Source organism: Myotis yumanensis, unplaced genomic scaffold (assembly GCF_028538775.1).
Source record: "Myotis yumanensis isolate MYYU_CA2020_CCGP unplaced genomic scaffold, mMyoYum1.0.hap1 SCAF_5, whole genome shotgun sequence".
In the NCBI taxonomy this organism is placed as follows: Eukaryota; Metazoa; Chordata; class Mammalia; order Chiroptera; family Vespertilionidae; genus Myotis; species Myotis yumanensis.
The window spans coordinates 45,419,357-45,445,024 of record NW_027223756.1 but is presented as its reverse complement, the minus strand read 5'-3'; the positions used below and the strand labels follow the sequence as shown (position 1 = coordinate 45,445,024).

The window sequence follows — 25,668 nt, the reverse complement described above, 5'->3', positions numbered from 1 at the left end:
AGTTTATATATTGATGTTTGGAATTTTCCCCCTAGTGAGTATGTATTATTTCTTTAAGTCAGCTTTTTAGAATATGAATATATCTTGGCCTGTGACATTTACAAACAAAAAATGATATATCCTTTAACATTTTCATAACCATGGACTTATTTGAAAAGAAAATAAATGCAAATGTTTTATACTGACAGTAGGCATTTTTAAATCCCTGGAATACCAGGCAAAATGTGTCTAATGTTCAACGATAAAAAGAATGAGGATTTCAAACATATTTAAAAGAGAGGAACTGATAATTCTCCCATGCCCTCAAAACATCTACAATAAACCTATTTTTGGTTCTAAGTTCTGAAAACATTAAAATGGACAATAAACTGTATTACTATTCTTATGCATATAGAAAATCTAAAACTTCTAAAGTAGTTTAATTTTTAGAGTTGGTCATCAGCACTGTGATTCCTCTTCATTAATCATTCATGTGTTAATTTACACAGCAAGTGTCTATCTAGCAATATGCTAAACTCCAGATATAGAAGAATAAAGAGAGAAGTATCTCCATTTTTAAAAATCATGCATAAAAACTAACCTGACAAAGGGACAAATATTATCTAGTGAAAGTGTAGAAATGGCAGCAGCTAGGTCTAGAATGGGTAGGGTGAGATGCCTGTAAACATGATGTCCAAATGGAGAACTACAGGAAAGCAATTTGAAAGCAAGAGCGAAGGAGGGGAGGTGCACAAATGATGGCCCCAGCAGGCAAGGCCCATGTTAGAAAATGAAAAGCTAAGAGATAATTCGGTCCATCTGAAAACTGAAAGAAACATAAGCAACAGCATCTGAGAAAGACAGGGAAGATCTGGAAACATGACCTGGTGTGTACCCCAGTCAAGGACCACAGTCTGAAAGGCTTTTAAGCAACAATGAAAACAAACTAGATAGTCTTCCGCAGTGTTGTAACATGATCAGGTACGTGTTCTGAGGAAATAAACAAGATGCTTCTTAAATTAATATTCACAACCCATACAACGGCTCCCTCTTTTCCAATAAACTATTTGTTTCTATGACAGTTCATTCTTTGGGATTGTGTCGAGCACCTTTGGCACATTATTTTCATGTATGTGTGCATTTGTTTTTGTATCCGAAATGTGTTTATCGGGATGGTTCCCCATCATCTCCATTCATGGTGCTTGTTGTGCTGCTTCCCTCTGAAGGAGACTCCTTCTGTGAGCCTTGCTTTCCTCCCTGTAGGCTGACAGGACAGTGGAGCAGCCAACACACAGAACTACTGTCTGCACGTGGCTAAAGCGTGTGCTGACTTTACAGCATCCTGGGCACTTCACTTCCATGAAGCAGGAATCAGGGCTCTGCACCAGGCGCTTCTTGTGTTTCCTCTTCTCTTCTGCAGAAGGGTGAAGGAGATCCTTAGCGAGAGGCAGGTTGTCCTGGGGAGGTCGTCACCACTGGAAACTACATATTAAGTTTTGAGTCTCTCAGTTTAGTCTGAATCCTGTGGAGAAAGATTTATTTATTTATTTTGGTAGGAAATCTGGCCAAACATTGCAACTGACCATTTGTAGGCTGTGGTTCCAATGTCAGGTTCAATGTTGAATTTTATTTTATTTTATTTTATTGAATTTTAGAGAACCTTTATTAAAGCTGGGGACAGTGAGATGAGAAAGGTCTGGGGAAATGAGCCTAGGTTGGTTATATCCAAAATATGTTTTTAAAAAAACGTCTTAAATCCCCCAAATAAACAACCCAATTTAATACATGGGCAAAAGATCTGAATAGACACCTCACCCAAGGAGATACACACATGGCAACCAAATGTATGAAAAGATACTCAACATGATTTACTATTAGCAAAGCAAGTCAGACCCTCAAGGTCACATAAAGTTCATTGGATTTTATTTCAAGTGTTATTTCATTCCAAGTAATTGGAGATTATGAAGCAAAGCAATGTTATGATGTGATTATATTTTAGATAATCCTTCTAGTTTCTGTGTAGAGGCTATAATTTATGGAGGGGGTGAGGAAAAGCAGAGGGGCTATTTAGAAGGCTTGTGAAATATCTAAAGGAGAGATGATGTTGCTTACATAATAGTCAGAACTGTGGGCGTAACTAAAATATATACTAAAATTTAGAATACATATATATTTTTTTATAAGATGTATGTTGCTGGTGAGAGTAAAAAGGAAGATGGGTACAGATGGCAAATGGTGGTGATATTTCCTGAAGCAGAGACCATGTGGGTGCCAGAAGAATCGGGGATGCATAGTTGCTCTCGATGGATTTGAGATGCCTACAAAACACCCAAAGAGATGTCAAACAGACATTTGAATAAACAAGTCTGGCATTTGGAGAATAGTTTAAGAATAAAGTTACAAATTTCCATACAGATGGAATTTTAAGCAGCAGGACTAGAATATATATGAATGTTTATATCAATATATCAATAGACAGACATTCTAGGATGCTATCAAAATAATGTGCTGTGTTTGTATACTTATTTTTTTACTAAACCTCAAAGACATAAGGTTAAGAGTAAATTCTTGAGATAAATTTCATTTTTTTATATTTATTACATTGAAACACTTTTTAAAATATATTTTTATTGATTTAAGAGAGTTAGAAACATCAATGATGAGAGAGAATCATTGATCAACTTATCAGAGATTGAGCCCACTGGTGATCAAACTGACCTCTGGTCCAACTGAGAATAAAACTGACCTCCCTGGTTCATAGGTAGATACTCAACTACTAAGTCACTGTGGCCAGGCTAAGTTGAAACACTTTTACTCCCCAACATAAAAAGTTCGACTATTATAATCATAGCATTACTCATTTGTGTACCTTGCCATTTCTGTATTATAGAACATACTAGAGGCCCAGTGCACAAAATTCATGCACTCAGGGGTGGAGTTCCCTTAGCCTGGCCTGCACCCTCTCACAGTCTGGGAGCCATCAGTCGGATCCTTAGCACTGCCACAGAGGCAGGAGAGGGTTCCGCCACCACTGCTGGGTTCCCCAGCCGTGAGCTCAGCTTCTGGCTGAGTGCCGCCCCCCCCTGTGGGAGCACACTGACCACCAGGGGGAAGCTCCTGAATAGAACATCTGCCCCCCTGGTGGTCAGTGTGCATCATGGAGACCAGTCGTTCTGCCATTCAGTTGATTTGCATATTTGCCTTTTATTATATAGGATAAGTCAAACTTTTCACTTCTAGTTCCCTCTGTTAACCACTATTTCAACCTTGGTTTGGGGAAGTATTTTGTCCATATTTGGACTGCTGCACACTGTAAAGAATTATGTTTGGATGGTTGACATACCAGTTAGGGCCAGATTAAGAAAACTGAAACTACCAAAACTGCTTTCATCAGCAAATGATTTTATATTAAAAATAGAGGCCCGGTGCAGGAAATTCGTGCATGGAGGTGGGAGGGTTCCCTCAGCCCAGCCTGCACCCTCTCCAATCAGGAACCCCCCAGGGGATGTCCAATCCCCCACAGGATTGGGCCTAAACTGGCGGTCGGACATCCCTCTCACAATCTGGGACCACTGGTTCCTAACCACTCACCTGCCTGACTGCCTAATTGCCCCTAACCCCTCTGCCTGCCTGCCTGACTGCCCCCATCTGCCCTCCTCTGCAGGCCTGATCTTGCCCTTAACTGCTCTCTCCTGTTGAACTGATCACCCCTAACTGCCTCTACCTGCCTGATAACCCCTAATTGCCCTCCCCTGCCAGTCTGATCTCTCCCCCAACTGCCCTCCCCTGCCAGCCAATTTGATTCTGATTGGTCAGTTTCTATGCCAGTCAGCGTCAAAAGCTCCTTCCCCTGGCAGTCATTGAGTCCTCACATTCACCCAGATTTGCTTCTGATTGGTCAGTTTTTATGCCAGTCAGCGTCTCTGGGCCTATCAACAGGGCCTGATCAGAAAGGCGAGGCTGATCAGCAGCCAGGTGGAGGCCTGGAGAGAAATGGAGGCCTGGCTGTTGGGCAGGCTGGGAAAGAAAGAGAGGCAAGTTCTCATCAAAGGCTGCCACAAAGGCTACAGATCACACCCTGCCTCTCTCTCTCTGCAGGTCTCTCTCCAGGCCTGATCTGCAGCCCCCTTGGCAGTCAGTGCTGGGTTGGGGCACCGCATCAGTGGCAGGCAGTGCTGGGTCCCCAAGGCAACCCAGCACTGACTTCCAGTCTGGTGGAGCCTTCGGTGGACCCTGGCTCTTTATTATATAGATTAGGGGCAAACCAATTTATTGGAAGGACTTGGGGACTGCTGTAAAGGCTGGGGTCCCAGGAGAAGCCTGTGGTTCTAGAGAGATACACCAGAAGGGAAGACAGATGCTGAGCAAGCCACTCCACAACATCAGCTTCAATTTCATTTTTATTTTTGTTGTCAGTTTGTAGGTTTTATTGTAAATAGAGCTTATATAGTAGTGTGGGACTGCTAAATAAATAAATAACTACTAATTAAATAAAAATACTCCATCACATTTTAACTTGAAAGTAAGCAGTCAGGTATCATTCTTGGCCATCAATTTGGTGTGTGTGTGTGTGTGTGTGTGTGTGTGTGTGTGTGTGATAACTAACAACACAGAATTGAAAATTAGCATAGCATTGACATTTTTAGAGCCTATTTACAAAAATATTTTAGATATTTTACTTATAAATGTATTTATCTTATAAATATAACATATAAATATTTAAACATATATGTGTTATAAGTAAGTGTTTAAATAGTTTCCTCAGCACATAGCACAGTATCTGAGCAGTAGCAGATGTTAAATAAATATTTCAATGCCATATAGATCTTTGTAATAGATTGGCTCATTGGTCGATTTGTTATACATCTATGGTATGAAAAAGCTCTTTAGGTCTTAACAACTAACACTTCTGAATTTGGGAAAAGTAAAGTTAATAAATATGCTTAATCAAAGAAAATGACCCTATTTGGAAAGTTTCATCTCACATAAACATTCCAGTGCGACATGTATGTTGTTATTTCATTATTTTAAAATGCTTTCAATGAACAATTCTGCATAGCAAAATCTACTAATACTGTATTATAAAACTGGTGATCATGGATTTTACTTATAGGAAGAATCCTTTTTATTTTCCCCCTTAAATGGTTGGCATAAACTACCTAGCTCAAGAGATTATCTCAGAGAAAGTGTTTAAAATGTCTTCTCACTCCTAAATTTGTATGGGCTGTTATTTATGTCTGGTTGCAAAAAGGAAAATTGGACTGATTCTCACCCAGCGCTACTGATACTGAGCTCTCCTGAATGAGTATGTGTTGTGATGACTGACAGCATGATTATATGAGACCTTAAGTAGCCATGATTACATTGTGAATTATCCTGTTTAAATTTTTTCAAGTGTTTTAAACTGCTGATAGCCTCCAAAATTAGTGAACACTTACCAAAAAGAAAAAGACATTAGAATAAATTTATTAGATTGAAAAGCTCTTCAGATTTTTTTTCTGGAATGTATCCCAGTACAGTGAATTATGTTATTATACTTAACTACTGCAGTTCTTCTAGAAATGTTTCTCTATTGTTTTATATTATTTCAAAATAGAAAAAAGTAAGTTATAATATCTTTCACATCTATGATGTATATTAGTACATTAAATAATCACTCATAATAGGACACATTTTAAGGAGCATTTCAAAGCATTGTGTTGCCATTAATTTTAAAACTGTGATTTATTTTTAAGATTAAGTAATGTTATCATGATTATAACCAAACAAAATTATTTTACAATGTGATTTTTCTATATTTAAGATACATATTTCACATGTGAAAGACATAACTTTTAATATATATTTTTGCCACACATGCATTATAAAAAGAGAAAAATGAATGTACATGTGTATATTTGTATGTGTGTATGTACATTCATTTTAGTAAAATTAGTATATACACACACACATATATGTGTATATGCACACACATACAGTGTCTATTAGTTTTCCAGAACTACTTATGCCAATTGCAGAAATTCAGGAAAGCATTTTGTGTTAGCCAAAATAAATGGTTTACTGAACTCAGGGCCAACTTCAAGACATCCTGGCACCATTGCAAGTTCAAAAGAGGACAACAGTGACCCTAGACTCTGTTTTTCCAACAAAAATGAATTAAATGTTTTTGCAGCTAGATTGCGTGGTTTGTGTTAGATCCTTCATCTTTTAAAAGTTTCCTTCAATTTTCACCACTGTGTTTTCTTGTCAATCCAAACACCACTTTGTTCTTTCTGCTGCTTTATTATAGTTTTACTTTCACAACTTCAAGTGCTAGATGTAGTTCTTGCTTCTTCTTTAAGATCTTTTAGAATCAAGGTAAACAAATACAACTGCATGTTTCTAATATTTTTGTATCAATTCATAGCAAATGTTTTAATGTCATGTATCTATTGACTGAATATTTATTAGTTTTGTAGATATTATGCACTTAAATATTTATTGAAGTGATTCTCTGATTCTTAGAATGAAGGGCAGAATTGCTGAAAACATATAAGTAGTTTCACAGTAGTCTCTTTGCTTTTTTGTTGTTTTATACTTATTAACAGCAATATTAATGCTGTTCAGTGATATCCTAAATTTCTATATATATATATTGATTTCAGAGAGGAAGAGGGAGAGAGAGAAACATCCATGATGAGAGAGAATCATGGATCGGCTGCCTCCTGCAAGTCCCCCACTGGGAATTGAGCCCACAACCCGGGTATGTGCCCTTGACCAGAATTGAACCTGGGACCTTTCAGTTCGCAGGCCAACGCTCTATCCACTGAGCCAAACCGGCTAGGGCTGAATTTCTTTGCCATGCTTTGCATGTAATTATTTTTCTTTCTCACCAATTTAATTTTATCAGGGTATATGCTGGCTTTGAGAATCATAAATTAGGCAGCATTTGAGTGTTGCCTGGAAAGATAAGCAATGTTTAGACTTGCAGAAGCGAATTACGGAGAGAATTCCAAGCTGTGGCAAAAGCAAAAGCTAACCCATGGAGGAATATTCTGATCTTAGAACACAGAAAAGTGCTAAGTAATTATTTGGATATTGTTGAGTAGATATTGGTAGGTTAAAGATTGCTTCACGTGGAGTTTAAATATTGTTTTATTTGTCCTATAGCCAAGTATGAGCTCATCAAGATCTTTTTGGACATGAACAGCATAATCAGATTCATGCTTTAAAGTTCTTAATATAAATCTGGTGCGGATAAAAGCATAGAAATGGGTTAGACTGATAATGTTCCTGAGAAAAGTAAGGAGGGATGGAACTAGGATAGTAAAAATAGAAGAGAAAGTTAAACATGATTCTGAAGTGTCAGATATAGATTATTTTAAGAAAACAAGAAGAAAAAAATGTTTCCTAGAATTCTATGCTTCTGTGATTCAGTTGTGAACACATTGATTTTAAAATTCATCATGACCTAGAAATATAGATTCAATATAGAATTAGAGCTAAGAACACAAGTGAGACCCCCCAAGAAATGTTTTGGGTTTTTTGTTTTTTTTAAATGTTCCTTCAGTTGACAACCTTTAATGACTTCCTTTCGAGCTGAACATCTGTGGCCAATGGCTGCAGCCTCTAAAAAAAGGTTGATTTTTTCCAGTCACATGAAGGTGTCACAGTAAAGATGGGCAAGTCGCAGTGTGAGCAAGAATCTGAGGTATGTGAATGTTGATACCATAGGAGAAGCTGTTCATTTCTTCTTATCATTCTGTCTCCAAACCATCTCCATATCCACATCCAATCCTATCATTTTAATCGTTAACCTTTTAACAGCTTCTCGTTTGTTTTAAATAAAGTTAAATCGCTGTATTAGTGCTCTTCAAATATACTAATCTAACCACATCTGAAGGCATTTTCAAGGGTTTCCTACACTTAACATACTGTCTACATCTCTTTCCAAAACATCCTTCACGTTTTACCTTAAACATGTATTTCTTCAGGAGGCCTTCTTCAACTCCTTAACAAGACACGTTCTACCTGTTAAATGTCATGAAGATACTTGTTCTCTCCCCATCCGAACACTTATCACACTTTGTAGATATTACACACTTACCATTTTTCTCCTCCAAAGAACTGTAAGCTCTAAGAATAGAGATCATGTGAGTCTTGGTTCAATATGTATTCTCACTTTTTAGCGCAAGAACTGGTACAGAGAAAAAATGCAATAAATATTTATGAAAGAATAAATGAATTACTGATGCTGACTTAAGGCAGATTGGAAGACCGGAATGCTTTCTGCTGAATAGAGGAATAACTAAAGTATGAAAATAGGAAAAGAGGGTCACATTAAGGATTAGCAGGCAGGAGGTGGGGAATAAAAGAAATAGGAAAAGAGGGTCACATTAAGGATTAGCAGGCAGGGGGTGGGAAATAAAAGAAATAGTGCTAAGAGACCTGAAAAACTTGTGACTCGGTTACCAAAAGGAAAGAGAGTCAAATACCCAAACTGATAGGGCTCAAAAAGTGATGGGTGTCTCTTCCTGAAAAGAGAATAAGCAGAAAAACAGAAAGACCAGTCCAACACTATTTAAGAACAATTGTTTGCAAACCCCCCACTTTCCAAATACATCTGCACCTTGCCTGTGATTTAGCAGTAATTGAAAATTCTCAATCCCTAGATGGTTTCATATATATATATATATATATATATATATATATATATATATATATGAAAATTCTCTAGAGTCATTAATGGACTAATTTTATATTTATTTCCCATTCAAATACACATTTTCACATTGTCAGTTTCCTCTGATATAAGTACCAATCACAATATAAGACCAACACCCACTTGCCAGGTTGCTAATAGTATTTGTGGTTTGAGCCTGGGCATTGCAGCAATAACCAAATACCTCAAGAAAAATACAAATTCTTAGCACTAGCACCAAAGTTTCATCTCTTCTTTAGCTAAGTCCTCCTCTACCTTTCTTCAAAACATAGCACAATAATCTAAAGCATCACATATTTTGTATATTGCATAGTGATATTTCCTCTTGCAATGATTCTCATTTCTGGCACAGACTGAAGTCCTTCATGTGCTAAGTTGTGCTAAGAGTATATTCAAAACTGGAAGGCGTTGTCAGTATAGTGGCTTGGAATTCAGTTTCTAAGTAAGTTTCAGGAATTTGAAAGGCAAAAACTGCATATTAGTAAAGGATTAGAAATAGAAATAAAAGAACAAAGATCAAAATGTAAGTAAGTAAGCAGGTGAGCTAAACTGATTGTATTATGATTAAAATAGAAAAAATAGCCATGTGCGGTTGTAACACTTACATACTGCAGTCAGTATAAAAGTTAAAAAGGAAAGACCAGTGACTCTTGACACTCCTAAATGCCTGGTTCTGGCTACTGTGTGAGGACAGTGCTGAGTCTTTTGGACAAGGGAGGATGCTACAGTTTGGGGCACTGATTCCCAGAGAATAAGAGTGAAAACCAGGTGCTAAAACACTCCCAATCCACCCCATCAATAGAAACTTCAAATTACTATTCTGTAGGCAATGTTGGGAAGAATCAAATTCAGTCTAGTGTAAGATTTATAAATAAAGTTATTAATCAAGGTTAATATTTACACTGCCTTAAGGAAATATATCAAATATGCATAAAATCTCTAAATTATTTTGCTGTTAGGAATTACAGATTCCTAATATTTGGGTGATCTACAGAATCGTGTAAACATTCTGTAGATCACCCAATTATAGACAGTTTACAGGTCACACCCGTTAGGATCACCCAAGGAGGAATGCACGAGGACAAAAGTGGTAAAGAATTATAAATTCATTAGGTCATCTGGAAACCCAGATGGGCTGAGCCCCAAAATGGTACCAGCACCCAGGGATGGGGAGTCAGAGATTTTAAAGAACTCTAAAGAGGCAGGCTTTTTCTGGGTAGAGAATTTGCTGGCGGGTCTGGATCCTGGGAAGGTCTGGAGGGCAAGGATAATGGTATTAGCAAGTGGAATGTGGTCCAAGCAAAAGGGAATGTGGGTTGTGATGTGGTCTAAAGGTCGGTTCCCAGAGGAGGAGGTATCAGTTCAATGATTTGATCAGACCTAGCAATATGCTTGGTAGTCTGAGCATTGAAAGGCTCTGATACTTAAACTTCCTTCAAGGTTCCTTTTTTTGTATTATTTACATTTCCACTACAGCAACCCTACCAATGCAGTATTCTGTCCTCTTTTATGGAAGCTCTTAATTTAACATTTCTTTTAGACTAGAGGCCTGGTGCACGAATTCATGCACAAGTGGGGTCTGGCTGGCCTGCCCCGATCAGGGGCTGATTGGGGCCAGGCCGACCAGGGGGAAGGGATGCTGGAGGTTGGCCAGCCAGCCTGCCCCTGACTAGGCCGGTTGGCAGGCCGCAGTGCACATCATAGCAACCGGTCGTTCTGGTCGTTCCAGTCACTTGGCTTTTATATATAGAGATTCCTAGCTCATGTACACCTCTTCTTCCACAGCGCTTGAAAGCTCTTCCCAAATCAACCCACATTGTTTTCACTTTATCAAGGATTTGAAGGTTGTGTTATAAGCCACCCCACTCCTATTCCTTGCTTCCCAGAGGATCAGATGCATCAGTGATATATTTGACCGCCTGAGCATTCCTCCTAGAACCACCACTATGTGCTCTCCAGCAGAGTCAAAAAAAAAAAACCGGATGGTGGCTGAGGCTATGACAATGACATCGATGAAAGTCACACAAAATCTTGTTGTTAGAAAATTAATTTATGATTGGCTATCATCATTCTGAGGGAGAAATTGAGAAGGAGAATAGCCAAAGCCAGTTTAATGATCCTATGTTTAGGAACAAGGAATATAAAAGAAGCAATTTAAAAAAACTAAAAAAAGAACTGATAAAATGTAAGCATACAGTTAAAGTATTCAAAGTTGAAGGGGAATGTTTGAAAAGATAGTATTATCCCTTATCAAATGCTAGAGAGGTAATGAAGAGGAATAAACATTTCAATGGGTCATTTTTGTCACATTTTTAATCTGTTATAGCATGAATACGAACATATTTTACCAGTTTTTAAGCCTAGATTTTTCTTGCTTTAATTCAAAATTTGCTCTTTCATTCCCAATCTCCCATCTTCTGCCATAAGATGAATGTTTCTGAGATAGTTATGCATGTTCCATCTTCCCAAGTTCTTAGCATTAATGGAGTGTTTCTCAAAGTGGGTACTGAAGCACAGTTGAATCAGAATCCCACAAGGCATGTTCCTTGCTAAAGAAAATCAGGTTGCAGGCTCTCTCCTTTGTATTAGACTATGGACCACAACCTCATGCTCTTTTAATGATAACTCTCTAGAAACTTTTCTGGTCTGTTCCACCATGGTAATTTGTGAATCCCACTTCTTCTTTTTCTTGTGTCCATTTCAGTAATGCTGGGACAATGGAAGCTCCAGTGAGTCCATGATACCAATATTTCTTAGCTCTAACCCAATTAATGTTTCTCACCAGAGGCTGAATATGCTAATGGTTGGAGACAAAGAGTCAGGCTTCTGACAAAGCCAAATCTGAACAGAATCTTAGAGCCTAGAAAAGTTTTCATTGATAAGAGCAAGTCCAAATTAAAAACAAGAGGCTAATTTTCCCTGTTGAAAATAAAGGAAGAAACATCCTCTACCCTCCCTTATCTTAGAGCATTTACATTAGAAAACATGTAATGGTAAATTCTGTCTTTATCTCTTTGAAATGTATGGAAATCCTTTTAAAAGTAAAATGAGCCTCTTGCCAGATTTACGAGCCAGGAAAAGTCTTTCTCCAGGACCATTTCTTGGTACTGTAATCATTAAGGAAAACGAAGCCCTAATCCCCCTAACTTCCATAGGCACCTCCCTCCTAATTGCAAAATGACCTCTAGTCACAGAGATTATATTTTTATGAGAGGGCCGGTGCATGAAATTCGTGCACGGGTAGGGTCCCTAGGCCTGGACTGCAATCAGGGCCAACTATGGCCTTCTGGCTGCTGGCCAGGGCCTGCCTTCATTCTGTGCCACCCTTGGTGGTTAGCACATATCATAGCTAGCAATAGAACTCCTGGTCTCCCGGTTGAACTCCTGCAGGGACATTTTGCTTATTAGCTCCATATATATATATATATATATATATTTGATTTTTTCCTTCAAATGTAAGCCAATTAGTGAACACAGATGGGCATCCCAATTTACCAGGTGAATCTAGAGAAACTGCCTGTGACAAATGGTGCTGTCAATTCCTTTTACTTGAGAATCAGTTATTATTTATCTTAAGGACACATAGGTAATGAATGGGTCATATTGAAACCAAAATGTGCGGTGTTTGAGTTCAAGTTTGTTGTCTCTCGAAATCAAAGAGTGAAGTTGTGGACAAAAACCATTAGCAGAACCTAAGTTTATTGAGAGAAGCCAGTCCTGGGAACGGTGCATCTAGGGTTCCAGGAGTAGGCCAGTGTCCAGAGCTTCCTTTTCATGGTAGGGTTGGGAGTAGTTCAGCCTCCAAGCTAATCAAAGTCTATTAGTTCATGTGTGGAGGCCCACATGGCCTTAAGCCACGTGGGCACAGGGGACTGCATCTCCTGCCATCAATCCAAGATTCTAGTTCAAAGAGGAGAGAGAGGAGGAAGTGCTTTTTTGTATATATGCTTGTTAGTTCCTGATTGGTCCTTTCAAAAAATTTTGCCTTAACAACATCCTTGGGATTGGTTTATACATCTTACTGCCTTATGATTGGTTATCTGCAAGCTTCCTGCCTTAGCAATATCCAAACATTTTTAAGTTCATGCCTCTGGTGCCCCTTCCTTCCCCATCCAGTTGGGGTGACTTAGTAACTCCACCTACCTGGGTTACCAGGTTTTATTTTCTCTTCCTGTGGTCCCACCCTTATCTCTACTAGCTTCCTTTCGTCTCCTCAATATCTTCTTAACTTGGCTGAAACTTCCTTCATGGAATCTCTTATTGGATTGCTTGTAAGCCACATCACATTATGGTTTAATGCTCATTCAAAAATAAATTTTCTTTCTCTTTCACCTTTGTGGAGGTGTTTTGTAGTTGTGAGATCTTGTTTTAATTACATCATTCCAATATTATTGAAGAGAAGTTCTTAGTATTTATGTTAATAAATTTAAGAATTACAACAACAATAAGAATAGCAAGAAAAGTAGAGAAAACCAAAGGTAGAAAAAGAAAAATGATAATAATAAACATGAAAATTAATGAAAACCAATAAATGAATGTGAAAATAAATAGATCCAAAAGAGTTTATTTTTTGATATAGTAAACGTCTTTTAAGATTGATTGATTAAAAAGATAAGGAACAAACAAAAACATTACATTATAATAAAAAGGTAATATATTCAAATATATGGAAGATCATACAATAAGGAAAAGAAAATATAGTTATTTTACTGCATGAAAATACATTTGAAATCTCAAGTATATTGATTATTTCTTTAAACATTTTTACCCTTGCATTACATCTTTCAAAACCAGACATTCAAGAAGTAGCTTTTTTCTTCACAAATCAATTAGCTTTCCTAAATTAAGATGTAGACCTTAATTTAATGAACATTCCCTCTTGCATTTGCATTTATAACTACGGCATTTCTATGGCAGTCATCTCAAAAAATACTTGCCTGTGAGGCCCAAGGCAAAATGGTTTCCCTTCAGGCTTTTATCAGACACCACCCTGTAGGCCTAATGCAAATTAGAACTCTGACTCTAGTTTGGAACTTTGATTAGCCTGAGGGAAAATAAGGCAAAAGAGCAAAGAAAGAAGAAAATATTTATTGAATATCAACTATGTATCAGAAAGCTTTTAAATATATCCTTTCATGTAAATTAATTCACTTAATTCTCACAGCTGGAAAAGGTGTTATTATACATTTTCCTTTTTCACATGAGAGATGGAGTTTCAAAGAGCACAACTTTTTCAAATCGCACAGCATAGGTAAAATTCAAACCCAGTATGATTGACACAAAGACCACAGCCTTTTCTGTTGCATTGCACCTCATCTTGTTCAGGAAAAGGTGTAAGGTTTATTTATCAGCTTCATATTCCTTTTTTGTTCTTATTTTGTTAATCCTCACCTGATGATATTTTTCCCATTGACTTTTCTTTCTTAGAGCTCAAGGGAAGAGGAGAGACACAGAGAGAGAAATTTTGATGTGAGAAAGACACATTGATTGGTTGCCTCCCTCACATGCCCCAACCAGGACCAGGGATTTAGCCTGCAACTGAGATTCATGCCCTTGTCCAGAATCGAACCCACGACCCTTCAGTCTATGGGTCAACACTCTAACCACCAGCTATGGCCATATTCCTTTTATTCTTCTCAGATTTGGTTGTTCCAAACTTTTCTTCAAATGGATATTTTTAAACACTTATTGTTTCAGCAGGAAATCTTTTATGCATGGACAGACTGGAAAGTGGGGAATTCAACAGCTGAAAAAAAAAAAAAGGTGAGTGGGGAGATATGCAGATATATAGTCACTAAACAAATATTCTGTATCCTATACTGTTGCAATGCAAAGAACAGACAGAAGTCCTGAACTAATAAAACTTTCATCCTACATTGGTAGATATAATCAACAGGCAATTAAATGAAAAAGATAAATAATTGAACATGCTCATGACTATTTTGTAACTACCAATATGTACTTCTCAATCTTGTCACCTAATTTTCACATCAGCCAGTCCCCCTCTGGCATCCACCAGTCTGTTATCTATATCTATGAATTTGTTTCTGTTTTGTTTGTTCCTTTATATTGTTCTCCAGATTCTCCATATAACTGGAATCATGTATTATATGTCTTTCTCTGACTGACTTATTTCACAGAGCAAAATAGCTTCTGGGTCTGTTTATGCTGTCACAAATAGTAAAATTTTACTCTTTTTAATGACCAAGTAAGTTCCATTGTATACATGTACCACCACTTTTTATCCACTCATCCAATGATGGACACTTGGGCAGCTTCAAAATCTTGGCTATTGTAAATAATGCTGCAGTGAACATAGGGGCACATATATCCTTTCAAATTAGTGTTTTGGGTTTCTTCAGATATATTCCCAGAAGTAGAATCTCAGGGTCATAAGGCAGTTCCATTTTTACTTTTTTGAGGAACATCCATACTGTTTTCCACAGTGGCTGTGTCAATCTGCATTCCCACCAGCAGTGCATGAAGGTTCTCTTTTCTTCACATCCTGGCCATCACTTGTTGTTTGTTGACTTATTGATGGTAGCCATTAGGAGTGTTGTGAGGTGATACCTTATTGTGCTTTTAACTTGCATATCTCTGATTATCAGTGACATTAAGCATCTTTTCATATGTATGTTCTCTTTGGAGATGTATCTACTCAGGTTCTTTCCTCATTTTTAATTGGATTGTTTTTTTTTTTTATCATATCCTATATAATAAAAGCCTAATATGCAAATTGGCCAAACGGCAGAATGACCAGTGGAATGACCAGTCGCTATAATGTGCATAGCAACCAGGGGGCAGATGCTCAATACAGGAGTTGCCCCCAGCTCCCAGGCCCCAGGACAGCCAAGGTGGGTGCCATTTGGGGAGGGAGTGCTTAATTGCCCCACTGGTCATACTGCAGAGGGAGGCAACTGGCAACGGTGGTGGGGGCGGTGCCAGCAAGCAGGCGGTGCCAGGCCAACCAAGGTGGGTGCCAGCGGGGGTTCCCAACTTCCCCACCGGTCACCCCACAGATAGGCCCTGATTGTTGGCCAGGCCTAGGGACCCTACCATTGCATGAATTTCACACACCGGGCCTCTAGTGGTTTTAATAAGAGTAAATCTGAATTATGCAATAAAGTGCAACTAGGGTGGAAGGAGGGGGGGATCATTTATGGTGGATTCCAAGAAAGATTTCTAAATTGAGTAGACATTTGAATGAGAAAAGGAACTAGTTTTGTAAATAAAAGAGTAGCAGAGTAAAAGAATGAATAGGAAAACAGATGCAAAAGACCTGGCATATTGTAAAAAACATAAAAACCCTGTGAGGCCTTGTTGAAAAGTTTGAATTTTATTCTACTTTATGCAGATAACTAATTTACACAGGCTAGAAGGACAGGAGAGAAAGGCTCATGCAATTTTCAACAGAGATGGGAAACCCTCTCTGGATGAGAACTGTGCTGGCCATATATGAGCCTCATGGACATATTTGCTATATGTGTGTGTCAAGAGTTAATGATGGCTATTCATTTGCCTAAAGGATTAATTCACTGTCTGCTTCTTTCATAAACTGTTTCAGATTATCTAGGTAAAAATAATTTTTACATGTATACAAATACTGGAATGTCATAGATCTGCATTTGTACTTCTCTTATTGCTGTCTTTTTCCATTGTGTTTTGAAATTATTGGATAAACATTAATTATGCTTCATTAATTTGTCAGTTCCTTGAGAGTTTACATCTTATTCATTTTATGAGTTCAGTGTTTACTAAGTGAATAAATATTTATAATAATAAAAGTATAATATGCTAATTAGACCAGACAGCTGAACGACCTTCCGTATTTCATTCCAGATGTCCTTTCGAATGAAGCCATGGCGGCGGGGGCCGAGGCAGAGGCGGTTAGGAGTGATCAGGCAGGCAGGGGAGTGGTTAGGGGTGATGAGGCAGGCAGGCAGGCAAGTGGTTAGGATCCAGCAGTCTGTGATTGTGAGAGAGTGGGCTGAGGGATCCCCCACCCATGCACAAATTTCATGCACTGGGCCTCTAGTTACACTATAAAATATTTGACACCTTTAGTGGATGGAGGCTTTATTTTTCAATATGGAAACCCTTGTGCTTTGCCTCTATATTATTCTATTTTTTAAAGACTCCAGAGTTAGAACTGGAAAAATAAGCCTTTGGGGCATTATTTTTTCCTTCTGGCTCAGTTTCCAAAATCAAAACTTTCATATCAAAAGCTACATTCACAAATAAAAGTCTCAGAGTTGTGAATTTCTATCTAACACAAAAATTTGCAAGAAAAAACATTCACTGAGGACAATACTGTCCAATAGTGCACAATGCTGTAAAAATGATGCGCCAAACAGAAAACCCCAGCACCGCACTGAAGATCACTCTCTCTCTCTTTTATTTCCATTACAGTATACGCCTCAAAAAATCTCCCAATTACTCTGACATTCTCCCTTGAAGGCATTCAAGTCTTCAGGGTAAACTTCCTATCGTTAGATATGGGCTTTGATGTTAGTGCTTTTATTTCCTGCCACTTTGTCAACCTTTTCAGTACCTGAGTCTGCAAAATTGCACATTAAGAATGGTTAAAATTTGGCTCCAGAGAGATGCAGCAAAATGAAACTATTATGCTTATTGCCTCCAGGGCAGATTCTGGTTTAGAGATCAACATGCTGTATATCACCGGAGTGATGGGACTCAGGGTGTAGGCACTGGGTAGAGATGATTTGTCCTGGAGTGATATTTCTGGATTTCTAGTTTCAGGTAAAGTTCACAGCATACTCTGTAGATTCACTCTTATCACTGCAATAAGAATCCATAAGCTGTGGCTCAGTACAGGACAAGAAATGTTATTTATTATGATGACCACATCTAGTCATCGCACTGCAGACCACGGCAAAGGATTGGCCAAGATGGCCATTGATCATTGTCCCCTTTAATGACTCAAAGACTCTGTACCAGCCATATAATACATTCAATTATATTTTCCTCTTAAGAAAAATAAATGCAATAAAGTGTCCATGTTCTTAAGTAAGTTTGATCTAGATATGTCCTATGTGCATATTCCTCAGAGTGTATATTTCACATTATTGCAAAAAAAAAAAAAATAGTTATGGAACTCTTGGCAAGTCACAGTGATTCGTTTTGTTCAAAAATTGTGCCAATTTGCCAATGATGTTGCCACTAAAAATTAAAGAGAGGCGTGTCTGTTATTAGTACCTCCTCAAATGGGATAATGGAATTATAATTGTATGTTGTCACTATTAACTTATCCTATGCCAGGAGGTGTTAAAAGCGGAGCTGAAATACATAAAATCTGGAGGTAGGGAGTGTAAGAAATAAACAAATCTGTGTTCACTTTCTAAAATAAGGAGGAAAGGTGATTTTCTGGATCATCTAGACATATAATTAAAAATATTTAAATGCAGAGAACTATTACAAACTATGGAAAGTGAAAATGAGGACAAGGGAGGGACTATGGTGCTTCTGGCCTGCTTAATCTAAGTTCTGCTGTGCCTTTCAAGAACCGTTTGCACAAACCTAATTCCATCTCAAGAACTACTTTGTTAGCCTATTGTGTTGTCGGCACCTAAACCTTGCTATGTCAGTCATTCCTCCTCTAGCTGATTTCCATCTGCCCAAAAATGTATCGACATTCATTGACTGACCATGTCTCTTTTATCTTTCCTTTTGTTTGAGTGCTTTATATTACCCTCTTTTATTTCCTAAAATATAGTACTCCTTTACTTTTCTTTTAATGGTGTTGGGAGTATGTCACAAAAAACATGTAGTCAATTTACTCAGTTTCAAATACATTTTTCATAATTGATTAAAAACAGGATCATAATAAATTTCAAGGAAGTGAGATCTTCAGATAGAGACTTTTATTTATTATTTCCTTTGTCGTGGTGATTTGAAGTTAAATACTTGTGGAAGATTTTCATATGCCTCAAATAATCTAGAGCTTATAGGAACAATTTTATGTGTTACAATTGAGGATGATTTTGTGTATATTGACTTAATGATATGTATTAATTTAGACACCTTAGTGGATATTTATGAATAGTAATTTCATTTATGATAAAATAAAATATTTAAAGAATGAATTGCAATAGCATTCCTTTAAAAAAAGACATTTTCAAACCAGGAAGAAAGTAATATTACCATTGAAAATTTTTGACATAAGCATTATGCTTTTTCCTAATTTTGCTCTCTAATTTATAGGTATGTCTTTTTAGTGAAGTAACAAAAATTCAATAGTGAAATTGAGTTCTTGTATAAGAGAAAAATATTTTAAAATTTGAAACAGGAATGCCAAAGTTTGTTTACAAAAATAAAAATGTGTATTATTTTTCACCATTGTTTATCAAGCTGTAATTAAAAAGTATTTTTCCTAAAAAAAGTATTACATTTAGTCCTGTTATGCAAACTTTGAATTTGGGCGAGAGATAAATGTTGTTAAGCTTTTGATGATAAATAAACAAATATTTTAGTGACCTCGTTTATAAAAAGTTGCATATTTAGGATTGAGTAGGAGTCCTGCAATTTAGGACAGAAATGCAAGGAAGCACTGGCTTAGATATGACATCCTCCAGCACAGAAAAGACTACTTGTGCAGAAAGCAATAATAGTAAAATTTCTAAAATCAATATTTTTTGTATGTGATTTAGTGGGTAGTGATTAGCCTATGCTATATTTCATATTTGTATTAACCTCAATACATGCTCAGCCTCTGATAAAAGTATATGTTTAAATACCCTGAGACTGCCATGTGGGAATGGGTGTTTAGATACATGCCTAAACTATCAGTCAATAGTACTAGCTGAGCTAAACATATAGTCATCCTCAAGAAGGGTATATTACCAGTAAACACACACACACACACACACACACACACACACACACACACACTGGGGTGGGCAAAAGTACATTTAGAGTTGTGAGTACGTAAAACACAGATTTTATTGTTGTATTATTATTTCTTAACTAGGGGTCTGGTGCACAAAATCTGCATGAGTGGGGTCCCTTGGCCTGGCTGGTGATCGGGGCCTATCGGGGGGCTGGCCGGCAGGGGGGAAGAGCCATGGGAGGTTGGCCAGCCGGCCCCTCTGATTGGGGCCGATAGGGGGGATGGCCAGGGGAAGAGGCCACCGGAGGTTGGCTGTGGGAGCGCACTGACTACCAGGGGCCAGCTCCTGCATTGAGCATCTGCCCCCTGGTGGTCAATGCTTGTCATAGCGACTGGAGAACCAGTCGTTCCAGTCATTCAGTCATAATGGTCCTTAGGCTTTTATATATATAGACTAGAGGCCCAGTGCACAAAAATTTGTGCACCCAGGGGGGTCCCTCAGCCCAAAATGTGCCCTCTCTCAGTCTGGGACCCCTCTGGGGATGACCACCTGCTGGCTTAGGCCCGCTCCCCAGGGGATTGGGCCTAAGCTGGCAGTCAGACATCCCGCTGGCAGCCCAGGAGCCCCCAGGGGATGTCCACTTGCCAGCGGGGAGCAGGCCTAGCTGCAGTCAGACATTGTTAGTGCTGCTAAGGAGGTGGGAGAGGCTCCCATCACCACTGCTGTACTGGCAGCCATCAGCCTGGCTTGTGGCTGAGCAGAGCTCTCCCTGTGGGAGCACACTGACCACCAGGGGGAAGCTCCTGCATTGAGCATTTGCCCCCTGGTAGTCAGTGTGTGTCATAATGACTAGTGATTCCTACACTCTCTACTGTTAGGGTCAATTTGCATATTCCCTTTTATTATATAGGATAGAGGCCTGATGCATGGGAGAGGGCCGGCTGGTTTGCCCTGAAGGGTGTCCTGGATCAGGGTGGGGGTACCGCTGGGGTGCCTGGCCAGCCTGGGTGAGGGGCTGATGGCTGTTTGCAGGCTGGCCACAGCCCCTTCAGGGTCAGGGTCCCACTGGGGTGCCTGGCCAGCCTGGGTGAGGGGCTGATGGCTGTTTGCAGGCTGGCCACGGCCCCCAGCCACCCAAGCTCCCAGTGGAGGCTGGCTGGAAGCAGGTATCTGGGATTGATTTAGCTTCTACATTGAGCACAAAACTTTGTTTCCTTTTGCGGAGGCCACAGCCTGCCTGAGCAGGTGAGAAGCTTGGCTTCCTCCAACGCCGGCTCAACCAAGCCTCCTGCTTGCTCTAACTCTGTGGCTGCCGGCCGCGATTTTGGTTGGGTTTATTTGCATATAGTTGCTCTGATTGGCTGGTGGGCATAGCGTGGGTGTAGTGAAGGTATGGTCAATTAGCATCTTTGTCTTTTATTAGTGTAGATTCTTTCCATAATAAAGCTGTAGGCCTACTTTTGCACACTCCTGTATCTATATGTAAATAGAACTTCCTTAAAACTTCCATTTAAGATCACCAGCCAGCTAACCTTCACTGTGTGACATTCATTGATGTCACATGGAAGAAAAGACTCATCCAGCAGGCCCTATCCATATTCCTGACTCACAACTCGAAGTTGTAATGGGTAATAAAATAGTTATTGCCATATAATACTAAACTTTGGGGTAAGTTGATCATCTAGATATAGTGAATAAAGACAGCTTAAAAAATAACAACCATGCCGGACCGGTTTGGCTCAGTGGATAGAGCGTCGGCCTGCGGACTCAAGGGTCCCGGGTTCGATTCCGGTCAAGGGCATGTACCTTGGTTGCGAACACATCCCCAGTAGGAGGTGTGCAAGAGACAGCTGATCGATGTTTCTCTCTCATCGATGTTTCTAACTCTCTATCCCTCTCCCTTCCTCTCTGTAAAAAATCAATAAAATATATTTAAATAAATAAATAAATAAATAAATAAATAACAACCATATTCATCTTTTGACATTTCTAGTTGCACCTACAGTTTATATAATGACACAAGTATTCATACATAGTAATCAAACTAAAAGTCAATGCATATATATTATACTCAATTTTAAAACTATAGTAAAACTTAGCCTGATAAATTTAAAATATAAAATTTGATAAAATAAGCAGAAAATAGGGAAGAGTGGAAAATTAATTAGTAATGATTTAATAGAAGAGCTATATAGGAATTTGCTAGAGAAATAATTTAAAGGCAATAAAAATTGACTTAATTAAGGAATGATATCTATTTTATCTTACACAGAATATCTAATTTATGTTATCTTATAATATTGGAAACATTTGTGGTTGGCTAGAAAATGTGTTTTAGTTCAGGCCAAAGAAGTTAATTACTCATATAGAAATGGAGAACAATTAAAGATTTTTAAGCAAAGGACATTGAGCAAAAATGTACAGAAATAATTTAAAAATTAATACAATTATCCAAGCAATTGATTGCAAATATCTCAACCAATGGAAATGGAAAGTTGGGAGACTTTGACATAAATTACTTAAGTGTATCTTCAGTACTTCAAAGTGACTGAATGAAGGTGATGAGAAAAAGAGGACTTTGAGCCTGAATTATTCAGTGAAAGGTGATTACATTATCAGATATTGAGAAAGCAAGTAATAAAATAAAATTTTGAGAAATATAAAATACTTAATTTCTCTAAAATATGATAAATTATATCTTAATGTTTCCTATTCTAAAGTTACTTATATTTAATGACAATTTGAAAAACAAATTATACCATTTGAATGTTTTGAGATTTTGTAATATGTTTTGGGAAAATTAGGAAATTTCTTTTCTTACTATATTTGGGGTCTTAAAAATCCTTTGAAATATTTGGACATTTATTTTTCGTGATTGTTTATATCTCTTACTGGGTACAATGTGATTATATTTATCATTGCACCTCAGAAGTAATTGAAAACCCGTGAGCAAAAGGCCACTCATTAAGTCTGGCAAGGAAGCCACAACTTCTCCATTACTGATGAGATACTGAGCAAAAATCACTGACAAATTATATCTCTCCTTTCATTCCTTTGTATTTATATGGTGTCCTATTGATTCAAAGCTCACAATATTTACTGCACATCTGTTGTGCATGGACGAATACACAGAGTACTGCTTCATTCCAAGTTCTATTCCTCATGCCTGATGCAATTACAGCATTTAAGAAGAGGATAGAAACTCCTTGAGTGAGTAAGAAGAGAACAAGAGCATCCACAGCTGTATAATACTTAAACTTTATAATATCTACGACTAGGGTCCTCAAGCTCCCGCCGGATGCCAAACACCTGACAGATGAGATGGAAATGCAAAGTAGCTTAAAAATGTTAACTCACTTAGCTTGGAGAGTCAGAATATGTAACTAAATAGTCATAAACTGAATATACTGTCTGCATAAGATATTTTCCCCTAATAAGTTCTTCAATAAATGGTCCCAAAACAGTTTTACATACCTGTCAACCTAGATTTGGAGAAGCTTATCAAGATACATGTAGTGACGTCAATCCAAGCCTATAATGGAATGATACAAAAGGTGTTTTATTCTATTAGAATCAAAATCTCAAGGGCAATATGTTGGGTAGAGACTTTGCAGGGACTATATACATGTATTATGTGAGCAGCTGGATTTCAGAAGGAGTTCTGAGGACTACTTACAGTGTCCGTTTGCATTGCAGGAGGAAGAGAGTGATAAATAGGTCATTAACTGTTTCTCCTTTCTTTCTCTGCATCAAATATTCAAAACACAGATATTTGGTGGAATTCTATTCTATAATCCCAAAGCTTGTTATCTGGTGCAGTCAGTGTATTCTATTTGTCTTCAGTGCATTCTATTTATCTACCATGTATTCCAACACAATCCTTCTTTTCATGAAAACCAACATAACAAACAAAAAATACTGCTGAATGCCATAGCTAAAAGTATCTCATTGCAGAAGCTAGCCTCAAACCAATGGTAACCATTAGAAGCAATAATACCTCAGTTATTAGAAATATAATTGAGTTTCTTTTTAAATCTATGCCCCAATTTCTCCTAATCCATAAACTTCTGTCTACTTTTATTCTGAATGCTATGTTCAAACAAAACAAAACAAAATAGATTAGGCTCCCCAAACATAGTAAATATATTTGTTCTACACATTAAACTAATGTATACACTATTAAACACATTTTCAAATCATGTGGTTGTATAACATATGCATTCATGAATGCATAGAAAATAGACACCTTGGAAAAGAAAATATTTTAAATTTATTTTTCTAAAAATCTACTAAATTATCATGCACAGGTCTCTTTGGAGATCATTGCCCAGTCTACCACAGCTTATCCTCAGGGAAACCATGATCTATGGGGAAGCATGGGACTTGGTTGGAATTTCTATAAGGAGGATTCTCCGAAAGGTCAGGGGCCTCTGGGGGAACTTTGCTGAAGGCAGCAGCCCCTACCTTGACTTTTCCAAACAAGCCTGAACCCCCAGATGTTTTGGTAAAATCTCTGTTTAGTCTTTTAGACCTGACCTTGTAGAAGCATGTGCTTTCTCAAAGATACTTACCCTGCTGATTGTATCTAGAGCATCGGTTCTCAACCTGTGGGTCGCGACCCCTTTGGGGGTGAATGACCCTTTCACAGGGGTCGCCTAAGATCATCGGAAAACACATATATAATTACATATTGTTTTTGTGATTAATCACTATGCTTTAATTATGTTCAATTTGTAACAATGAAAATACATCCTGCATATTAGATATTTATATTACAATTCATAACAGTAGCAAAATTACAGTTATGAAGTAGCAACGAAAATAATTTTATGGTTGGGGGTCACCACAACATGAGGAACTGTATTAAAGGGTTGTGGCATTAGGAAGGTTGAGAACCACTGATCTAGAGGTTAATTTTAATTCAAGCTCTTGTGACAATAAAAGGCTAACAAGGCAAGCAAGTGAGGCCTTTTTGGCTCCTTCTGCCAACTAGCCCCTGAGCTTCTCTTTCACAGAAACGTGTGTCAGAGTAATCATTCATCTGTCGTTCAAGGTCTGCCGGTCAGTCCTGGCAATGATCTATAAGATTTGTGATCTAATCATGATCTATTGTCTGGCAATAGGACAAATCAGAGAGAGAAAAGTCCTGTGTTTTGTTTGTTGTTTTGTTTGGATTCCTTAGTACAATTCAACTAATACTACTTTTCTCAGAATAAACTATTCAGAATCAAGCTCTATTTAATTCTCAAAAAGTCCAGTGTCTTTATTGTAAACTAATAAACAGTGGCTCTAGCTTCTCACCCATGTCTAGCAACCATCATCAAGGATGAAAATTACAAATACTCAAAATTACTGTCAGACCCCTTTGCTGTTACAATAAATTCTAAAACCTGAACAAATGGCATTCTGGGAACCTTGAGGATATACATGTCTCCAGCTCATGCAAAGCTAGACCAAGAGTGAATATATGACTTGATCAGAGTTGTGGCTTCAGATATTTAGCATTAACTTAAGATAAATAATTGTTTATGTGTTATATATGCAGAAAAAAATAATTCTATACTTTGATTTCAGAAATACAGCAAAAAAAAAAACCACCCAAACAAACATAAGTAGGAATTGAGTGCTTAATTATACTTGGTGATTATCCTGTAATTAAAGTTAAATTGTTAAACACCTGTTTGAATAGACACTATACAAAAATTATTATGAATTATTTAAATTTTAAATGGGGAATAAATTAAGCTAAATATAGATTGCCCCCTGATGAGTAAAAATTGTTTTCATCTGCTATATAATGGTTGATAGAAATGTAAATTAGAAGGAACTCTAGTCACCAGATAATGTTCATAAAGATTAAAGTTTGCCAAATTGTTATTTTGAAAAATTCAATTTCTCAAAGATAAATACCCATAAATCTAAAGTAACCATTACCTCATAAGTATTTTAAATGCAGCATGTTCAACAAGTACATAAAGTGTTTGAAATTTTATAGCTACAGGAAAGCAATGACATGGAAAGTAACGTGGATTTTTATACATTTTGTTTAAAAATGTTTGATATTTAAATTCCAGAAAAGAAAAAGTCAATTTGCTATGTTTTTAAAATGTTTCTAGCTGTTTTGTAAAACTAAAATGTATG

General features: G+C 37.7%; 1 pseudogene; it reads right to left on the bottom strand.

The window, feature by feature from the left end:
* Positions 1-1,162: 1,162 nt before the first annotated feature.
* LOC139011352 (small ribosomal subunit protein eS27-like) overlaps positions 1,163-25,668 on the bottom strand; it is a 139,333-nt pseudogene continuing 114,827 nt past the window's right edge.